The sequence below is a fragment of the Hippopotamus amphibius genome, chromosome 2, assembly GCF_030028045.1.
Source record: "Hippopotamus amphibius kiboko isolate mHipAmp2 chromosome 2, mHipAmp2.hap2, whole genome shotgun sequence".
In the NCBI taxonomy this organism is placed as follows: domain Eukaryota; kingdom Metazoa; phylum Chordata; class Mammalia; order Artiodactyla; family Hippopotamidae; genus Hippopotamus; species Hippopotamus amphibius.
In genome coordinates, this window is record NC_080187.1 from 202,774,427 (window position 1) to 202,785,105 (window position 10,679).

Genomic DNA, 10,679 nt, shown 5'->3' on the forward strand with positions numbered 1-10,679 from the left:
CTTTTGAGAGCAAAAAAGATGAGGAAATGCCAAAATGGGTTATTAGATACCCTATATATTTGTAAATTAATGGAGTTTTGGAAATATCCTTGGTATTACAGGTAGAGAGGTATCAAATTACAAAATTCAGTACTGCTTGTATTGTTTATCTACAGAGCAGTTTAGATTACAAGATATGTATATTCTACTATTCTGCATGTCATTCAAACAAGTGGGCACAGAAAGTCTATTAGTTTTGTTAGAATTCATGCTTATTTCAATTGTATATCGTCATTCCATTTATTAGATTACAATGGATACGTTATTTGATACCAAATATTCCCTTTTGTAAAAATTAGAATAAAATAGCTTTATTATACTATTTCAATTATTTTTTTCTATGAACAGTTTTTTAATTGACAATGCTTCTGATTTCTTTGGCAAACACTTAAAATTTTGTTTTTTTTTTCTGTGCTTCCCTATTCCTCCTCCTAGCTGAATCACAGAAGCCAACAAAGATGAACCTAAAATTTCTGTTTTCCATCAAGCCCAGCTATCAAATGCTTTTGATGTGAATAGAATCAGTGTCATTAGCACATTTATACAAAAATTAGCTAAAAGGTAGTGGGAAATTGTCACATTTACTATGAGCAATATTGTAACAGCCACAGAACTGTAGCACCGAAACCAAAAAGGCAAAATTTCACATTGGGAAGCCACACGGTAATACCAGTTGACATCAGTATTAATGTCATTTTTTGAGGTCTCACATTGCATTAAATTATAGCTTTGCAGCTGAGGAACGAGAGCTGGGAAGATTTCTGGCCACTTTTCTTTAGACAGTCCCTCTTCCGAGGCGATGAGGCATTAATCTTGGCTATCATTAACCACTCCTCCAGTCAACAGCCAGACCTTGATTTTCCCTATCTTCAAATCAACAAAGGCTCTCAGAATTCCTTTTCAATAATTAGTATATGGGAACAGTGAAGAATACTGAATGCGAAAATTACCATTATCCAGAGAGTTGTAATTAACACGTTACTAGCTGTTAACAGAAGTCACTATCCATTCCAGATGCCCGATACATACTTTTCATGACTTCTTCCATTTAATCATCATAACCATCCCCCGCCCACACACACACCTGATAAAAACTGCTTATCCTCATTTTACAGGCAAAAAAAAAATGGAAACTTTAAGAGGCTAAGTAACTTGCCCAGGGACTCAAGGCTGGGAAGAAGCAGAGTCACTCTTGCAAGTCTGTAGCCCACAGTGCAGCCCATGGTCTCTCCACCAGGCTATACTGCTAGGGTGAGCCACAAAACAAGATAAAACATCCAGGAATAAAGTGACTTAGGTTGTTACGTCAATAAACTAAGGCAAACAATGCAGCGTGCATTGTATTCTCCCGGTATATTTTTGGTGGAGAACAAACTGCCCTGGGAGAGGTATTGCGTGATTTCATTTGGAGCATCGTCCTTCTGCAGCGGCAAACAGAAACACACACACTAAAATCAGATAGCAATTAAAATCCAATTATATTACAATATTAGACACCCAGGAACGATCCGGCAGGGACCTTCTCTGAAAGGCAGTGTGTCACAGTCTTCACACTGCTTTCAAGTGTACTTCTGACTCTGCCCTCTGACCTTGAGTGTGCGGTAAAGCAATGCCTGGCAGCCTTTCTCCAACAGCAAAAGGACTTGGTTTATTTCTCATGATGGAATCACTTTAATAACACCATCACCAATTTACTTTGGAGGATGACATGTGAGGAATATTAAGTCTTCCTCATGCATATTATTAAACAAATTAAACACAGCACTTCAACTGGTGGGAATCAAGAGATGGAGTTTGTGTGTGGTCAGGAAAATCAGGGTCACAATTAAAGGTCCTCATGTGACTTCACACCCTTTAAGCCCTTTGTTTCAACAACGTGTCATTTCATCAACTTGAAGTGTTTAGCAAACGCTTATCCCAAGAAACAGGCAGTCATTTCCCCACCACCGGAGATTTTCTTTTCTCATCACATGATTCACAAACCCAATTAATGGCCATAACAAACATGCAGCCTATCTGGAGATGCAGGAATTTCCTTCTGGTGGCCTTCTAGAAGATTTGCACTGCTGCCATTTAAGCTGATTTTCTTTAATTTGATAGAACATTTCCAGTATTTTTCAACAGTTGTCTTTAAGTTCATTTGTCGTCGTTCACCTGGGCCATCCAGACAAGTCACCCAGCACAACTCCATTCAACCGTCTGGCTCTCTGGCGAGGACAGAGCACAAGGGCTGGCTCTCAATATTTTTAATTTTTGAAAATGTCTAAAGGCCAGAAGTTGAACCCCCACAGTTCCTTTTTAAGTGGTCTGGCATGGACTCCGAGTCCACGCTGTATGTACCAACTTCTTACAGCTGCAGGACAGGTGCTAATTAATCTACCTAATTATGTAGTCAGTGGAAGAAGCTTAGCCATAGGATTCTAAATCGGAAGGAAAAAAAAGGCGGGGGGGGGGGCGGGGGAAAGGGAGGGAAAATACTTTCGGTTTCACATTGAAAAAATTTCAGGAGTCAGCTTCCTTGTCATTTCTACTTAAGTTGGATTGATTCTTGAATTTTCCCTATATTGTGATTGCTGTGTGGCTTTTTTTCGCCTCCAGGGGTACACTTAAAAAGCACTAAAAAAAAAATAAAATAAACTGACCTGAGAATGATTGGTTTGCCTTTATTTTTTCAACTGTAAATAAAGAAAAAAAAATCCAAGCAGTACAGAAAGTCCAGATCAGTCCAAGGAAATGTGCAGGACCCCAAATGATGCTGTAATTCCAATAGGCTCCTGTTTGTAGTTAACCACTCACAGGGCTCGTCACTTGGATTCCCCGAGCACCCATACAAATGAATTTAATTACAGATACCATGAGCACGGGCCTCTGAGGCTGTGCATTACGTTAGGTACTTCAGGGATGCCAGGAGAGAGAAAACCTGGGGTGTGCAATGAGTTTTGTCACATACACTCCCTTGGTCTTTCAAGCTTTGCGGAAGGGCTGCAGGGTTCTTTCTCTGGTTCTCAACTGCCAGGAACACACATGAATGCTGTGATAACTGTCAGAAAAGGGGAGAGGAGAATGCCTTCTGAATTTCCTCCAGGGGAATAAAAGCAGATCACAAGGGATGTACTCTCTCAGGGCACAAGCCAACATTGGCAAAGCATCCCGAGAGACAGGACATCAAATGATAAGTGAAGTCCAAGGGCATGAGCAGTCTGTGGCCCCGGAAAGAGACCCACCCATTTAGTCCTACGCATTAACTTACATGCCACCCACGAAGAAACACGGGCCACCACAGGTATGTGCCTATGTCCCACCCCCTTCTTTGAATGCCCCTGACCCTTTGGACAATAACAATTTAGTGTCATGAATTAAAATAGCTAAAAATAATTTTTTTAAAAAATAAATAATTTAAGAATTCACATGTCTCGTTAACACTAAATGACTTTCCAGCTGGGCACATAATCAAAATCTGCATTTGGCAGATTTACAAGTCATTATGGAAATATGTCTACTTTTTATTTGCGCTCCTATTTCTAGATATCATCTACACTTCTAGATATTTTCCTCTTCTTTGTATTACAGAAAGTATTTGAAGAGGCTTAAAAAAATCAGGCAAATTAAGAAAAAAGTAAACTACCTGGCGATTTAAGATAACGTGTTTTTAAGAAAATAATGACAAGTGAAAGAAACCAGATACAAAATGCCACATATTATATAATTCAATTTATATGAAATGTCCAGAATAAGCAAATACACAGATAAAGTAGATTAGTGGTTACCTGGGGCTGGGGGGAGGGGATCATGGGAGTGTGGGGAGTAACTGGTAAGGGGGACAGGGTTTCTGTTTGGGTGGGTGAAGACATTCTGGAACTAGAGGGCAGTGATGGCTGCACAACACTGAATGTACTTAATGCCACTGCATTATATATTTTTAAGCAGCTAAAATGGTCAATTTTATGTTATGCATATTTTATCACAATAAAAGAGTGTGACAAAGTTTTAAATGGTAAAGTTCGAAGTTTGGATTCTAACAGATGGCAGATGAATCAAAGGATCAGAAACTCTGGGCACCTGCTCACCCTGCCAGGGCTTCATGAAGGTTTAGAGAAGGAAATGCATCTACCTGCTTTCCTGCTTCCATCTTCTCATCCTGACATCTGTCTGCAGCTCAAAGAGGTTCAAGATTGAGAAGAGAGTAAAAAGAACACAAACCACCATCTCTCCCTCCTTTCTTCGCTGAATAGTCCTCAGTCCAACTAAGCAGGCGACCAACTCACAGTCAGCTAGCAAAGTTTCAGACACTTTCAATTTCCTAAGTGTTTGCAAACAACGGGAAACTGAAGGTGACTGCTCAACTCCAAAGTGCTCTGGACAGTTACACCCTGATCATGGATACCTTCTTTATCCAGCAGGAAGGAGAAAACCAGGATGGGAGGGAAGGAAGCAGAAAGAGGATAAAGAGTAGGGGAGATGACAGTATCTGTAGAAACCTTCTCTTGAACCCAAGTGCCTACTTAATATTTTTCCACTGCTGTTTAGAGGTATAATAATATTAGTTATAATAATGTTGGCGCATTTTACTTGTTCTTCATCCACACAATGGATGTAACTCAGACGTGTTTGGGAAGGGATGATGTACACGCATACCTATTGGATGACTGGTAATGGTAACTGGCTCTACACATGATCTTAGAGCTGGAAGAGGCTTCAAAATCCCTCATCTCACAGATGGAAAAAGAGGCCCAGGGAGGTCATGTAAGGCACCTAAAGACCTGAAAAAGACAATGTTTTACGGTGGCCTTTGAAGATGTCGGTTCTATGAAAATCAAAAAATGAAGTGAAAGCTCTGTCATTAGCAGTGTGAGATGTTTTGGCAGTAGGGCGGCAGGAAAACACAGAATTTAGAGCTAACAGACTTGGGTTCGAATTGTATTTTGCCACTTAATAGCTAAAAGTACTCTAAGTAATTTCATCTCTTTCAGCCTGATTTCCTCATCTATGAAGTGGAGCTAAGTTTATCCCTAATGTCACCAAGAGGATTAAATGAGGAAAATATAGGTCAAGGGTTACCATGGAACTTGGAACATAAGTCCTCAGTACATGGTAGTTGTCGGTGGCATGACAACTGTTAAACCCACTCTAGGATGGCTTTTCCCTATACATTTCTTTTAACTTTTATGTATGTTTCAACACCGTCTTAATAAAATGTCAGGAAATGAATTTAAAAAAACAAAATCAAAAACTAAGTAAGGGCTTCAAGAAGCAGCAAAGAAGAGAAGGCTGACATCTATGTTTATGATGTAGCTCTGGTATCAGTAAGACTCAGCTCATCAGTAGTGGATGAAACCCAGGTCTCTGGTCTCCAATATAAAAAATTTCCCAAAATGCCATGCATATAAATAAACTTAGTACACATATGGAGTTCCCAGGATGCACCCACTACCAAACCCTCTATAGTATCCAGTGAGGCAAAACACAAATCACCCCAGAGCTAGTTCACCAGTGTGTTTTACGGGAAGGATAAGCCTGCTCTGCTCGGCCGGCAAGGTCAGACCACTTTTGAACACTAGATGTGAACTTGACAGTCTCAAACATTCCTGCCTTTGCTTTTACCAGGGCCTATTTCCATAACTCTCTAGAGGACCAAACCCAGCTCATGTCTCAGCAAAATGTTTCTGTTATTTACGTATTTTTCTCCCAAAAATAGTTGTTTTGAATGTTTCTGATTCACGTGTGGAAAAAATCAATCTAGACTCTGTCAAAGAGACTTCTAGCAGATTGAAGCAGTGCTTGCTGGGCAGGGCGGCTCCAGGCTTTCTGGAGGAAACACAGCTGCAGTCTCTTTGGAAGCCATTCTTGTGATGGGGGCTGTGGGCTTGCTGGGCGAGGGCCGAGGGAGGCTCTAGGGGGCAGCTTTGATCATTCACTGGAAAGTTCGCGGAACTGGGATCAAATTACTAATGCTACAGAAATAATAATATTACTAATAGCCAACGTTGCTATACGATTTACTACCTGTTAGCTGGTGTCCTAAGCACTTTTGCTATATTAATACATTAAATATGAAATGGAAGTCAACATTCCAAAATCCAAGCCCTGCTTTGGTGCAGTGGATAAACACACTGAGCAAAAGTTCCAGCGCTGACAGGGGAGTCAAAGGGAAGAAGCACGGGATTGAGAGAAAGCAGACCTGACTCCTGGTTCCTGCCACCAACTGCTTCTAAGCGTCACTCCTCTTCTGTAAAATTTCGTCATTGGCAAAGGAAGAAATTTTCATTTAGAAAAATAGCACTGAACCAGAACTAGGTGGTGGATGCTGAGACCCTGATTGTTAGAGGATCTGAACATACGGGCAGGCTTCACGTCCCCCTGGGCATTCCCCATCGCCTCTCTTTTTCTCCCCTTCCTGCCCTCCCTCTTCTCTTTATAAAAGAGAAATCAGATTTGCATTCAAGTCTCTGAAAAAGAGGGACTTTGCTCACTAATCTGCCTATTCTCTGTATAAAATGGAAGTAGAAATTCAGTGAAATGCATAATTCAGAGTGGTTTACAGAAACCATGCCATTCTGGAAAAATAAATTCAATTCATCTTAATTTCCCCAAAGTATAACCACATTAAGTGCTAGCATATATACATGTCAACAAGAAAATTATTAATTTTTTATATCTTAACGGATGTTTGAATGATCAATAAACCATGACCTTCATCATGGCAAAACAAGGACAATTCAGCCAAATGTCTCCTATGTTAGATTGTTATTGCTGTTTAACATTTTTTTTTCCCATAATAAAGTATAATCATCTTTGTTCCTGTTTTATAGGCATTGAATATCCCAGTTCAGACTTTTTTCCTTCTTTCCAATATTATCTTTCATAATCTTATGATTTGCAATGTCATGTCAAAGTGAATAATACAGTAAATTTTAATGTGCTATAATTACAATTCTTAAAAAACGAAGTACAATAATTAACGGCTTGTTCTTTAGCGATTATAAACATAAATAGAATTTCCTCTGGCTTTTGGAGACATTCTGCTATAACAGTACTGCTGTCAGAAATGCAAACAGCTGAAAGAACAAACATCGACTTTACCTACTGTTCTATAAATAAGGTCAAATTGCACTGCTGGCGGGGGAAACACAGCCCAAATGTTTGGTTCCACCATTTGCCGGGTACAGTTATATGACTGACCTGTATAAATGTGCGCCGTTTTCACTGGTGACACTTTTATAAATATCAAGAACTTGCTGAATAAATCCTGCTATATATCTCTTTGGATCAAAATGGAACACTTCACTGTTGTGAAATCTGGCAGTTAATAAAAATAGCCTACTTTTCATTAGACTTCTTCCAACTATGGGAACACAATAGTTTAATAGTAGCTAAGTGTGCTTCAAAAGCCAAACTCTTTAAAACTGCAAATACTAGAAAATGTATAAAAGAAACAGCTATGTTCCTTACCCCCAAACCCAAGTTGCCTTTTTTTAAAGATACTTTCAAAATTACTACTATGTATATAAAATAATGTCAATCAGATAATATACCAGGTTCTGCACAAGTAACTGCTAATGCCCTCTGGAAGTGTAAAGAAAAAGCTGTTTTCAACACCTTCCTGAACCTTTTAACTATAGGACAGCAATGCAAACTGGCATTGCCTAACTCTCATAAGACTTCAGTGAACGATTACAGTAACAGTAAAACAAGTTCAATTTACCCTTTCAGCAGGTTTACATAACCATCTTATTGTGAAAACAAAACAAACTAAACAAAAATGATCCAAAGCAAGAAGAATCTGAAGAAGCATATATAAGGAGCAAGAAATCCCAGAAGTGGCCACTGACTGATGGGAGAGGGACAAAATCAGTGGGCACTGTGATATCATGCAAGCCAGGGGAGGGGCCGAGTCGGAAGTCTGAGTGGCCAGAGGGAGCCCAGACAGACACAAGGTCCGTAGGCTCCAAGCGAGGGATTCTCAGGCCACGACTACATCTACAGCCCATTACATTTACTCAATAAACCTACCTTTTCTGCTCTCCTCCAATTTGAAATCAATCAACCATTTGTTGAAATGGACTGGTTTCTCCCGCATCCTATTTCAGGTTCCTCTCAAGTTCCAAGAATCTGGAAACATCTGCCTTGATACCACCAACCCCTGTCCCTACCTTCTCTAACACCTAAACTCCTTCCTACTGCATCACTAGGGTTGATGAAAAGGATTCTAAAGGCAGCACAATACACTGAAATTCCCCCGTAGGAAGTCAAATTCTTGTGAACCTCTCACCAAAACCCAACTGAAAGGGGAAGCCCAGTTTGTTTTTTGAAAGCACTGGCTGATTTCTTTTATGATATGCCTGACTCCTTTCAGGCTCAGGCAGGGAGATCACAGATTTCTGGATCCACAGTTGACTAAGTGAGCAGCCCTGAGCTTTCCTCTTCAGCATCGGAACTCTCAGTAGGCACCCGCATTTAGCACCCTCACTTAGCCATTTACGGCTCATTGAAACTTTACATCCTTCCCTAAGAAACCTTCTGAAATCTGAAAACTGGCTTGGCCAGGCCAGTCTCAAAGTGCTGAATGGTCTGCTGGACTTTCAGGGCTTATTGATGATTAAGAGTGTTAACATACAGAGTGAAGTAAGTTAGAAAAACAAATATTGTATATTAACATATATATGTGGAATCTAGAAAAACGGTACACATGAACTGCTTTGCAAGGCAGAAATAGAGACACAGATGTAGAGAACAAATGTATGGACACCAAAGGGGAAAAGGGGAGGGGTGGGGTGAATTGGGAGACTGGGATTGACATATATACACTAATATGTATAAAATAGGTAACTAATGAGAACCTGCTGTATAGCACAGGGAACTCTCCTTCACCTTGCTGTACAGTAGAAACTAACATAACATTGTAAAACAACTATACCCCAATTTAAAAAAAAAAGTTTCTTAATCAGTTTGGCCTAAAAAAATTTCCTCTCCCACCTAAGAACAGCTAGCCTAGAGTTAGCAAAGAGCACGAACCCTGCAGCTACCACTAGTGCTTGAATACCAGGTCCTTGGTAACTCTGGACCCTAGTTCTTCATCGACAAGGCCAGAGGACTGTAACAGTACCTCACCAACTCCACAAGGCAGCATCAAAAGAATACATGTAAATCACTTAGAAGAGTACCAGAAACAGAGCAAACACTCAATAATTATTAGCCTTGATAATGAGCCTGCAAGGAATTGAGCAAGAATCCTGTTCTCAATCCCTTGGGTAGGAATAATACACAACTATGCAACGACTCAAGTTTGATTTATTAAAAATAAAAAAAAAGGTAAATGTGCATCTCATTTTTAGATTACCAAATACACAATTTTCAAACCTAACTCAGAACTTCTCTGGTTGTCCTTGGCCCAAGAAACTTAACATAAGCAAGTGTCTGACAAGTGTGGTCACACCTGGAGACTTCCCGACTTTGTGTTTTGATGGGCCTTCAGGAGAGCAGGCATTTTCCTTCATCAGTATATCACTCCAACAGCTCCCATCCTTTACTGATTATCACCTCCAGAAACATGGCCCCTTCCAACATCCCATATCCTGAGAGATTTCAAGAGAACTCACCACATAAGATTATTTTTCCCTAGGGTGATAGAGTTGAAAACTTAAACAATTATTTGGTATATTAGGAAAAGCACATAAGAAGAATTCATCTTTTGGCATTAACTATCTAATCAAAGGGAACATGTGTTTATTCTTCGGTAGCTGGATTATTATTCCTTTCTTTCCTTGGTTTTGGAAGGTATGAATGAAAGTCAACAATCTCGGTCAATAATTAGCTTCCTTTAAAAGATGGGAACCCTTTATAGGAACAGAAATCAAACCAAAGGACATCAGAGCTGGTACTCAGAGCAGATACTGCAAACGGTTTATTTACATTAATTCCCAAATAGAGGTAGACTGCATCTATTCGTGAAACAAGTTAAAAGTTTTTTTTTTGTTCAAACTTAATACCCATCAGTTAAAAAAATAATTTAAAAAAATTAGTATCTTCCTTCCTTTTTAATCTGGAATGAACTAGGTCAGGGGAGCCATGATTTTAGTTCAGTTGGAATCTGATATGGACTTCCATTGCTTAAGTGGTAGAAGAACTCAGTTTGGCTGTATGCTTCTTGAGGGCAGGACCATTCTTGCAGATAAGATCAAGAATCCCTGTAAATCCCAGAAAGCAGCCTCCCTTCCCTTCTTTTTTCCCTAACAGTAACCAGTTTCCATTCTTCTTTATATTGCTTTGTTTCCAGGATGTCTACTAGTTAAGTGTTTGCTTTAACAAAACTTTTGTGTTGTTATCTGTTTATATCCTAACTTTGGAGGAATAATATGATCTATTCTACTTACAGCAACTGCAGACACAACCTACCAATAAAGCCTTATTTTGTTCCCCAAAGTGTGAGAATAATATCTAAGTGTGAGAGCTTTTCTCACACTTAGATGTTATTCTCACATTTGTAACGTCAGACTTTTATTTCTACATTTCAAAAAATAAAACCTACCATCAAATCCTAAAACCACACAGCTACAAAACACCTACACCTTATGCACAAGTGCTATGCCTGGCACCAGGTAAGTGGACAGCGGGACTATTAGAACCATGGGTGGTGAACTCAG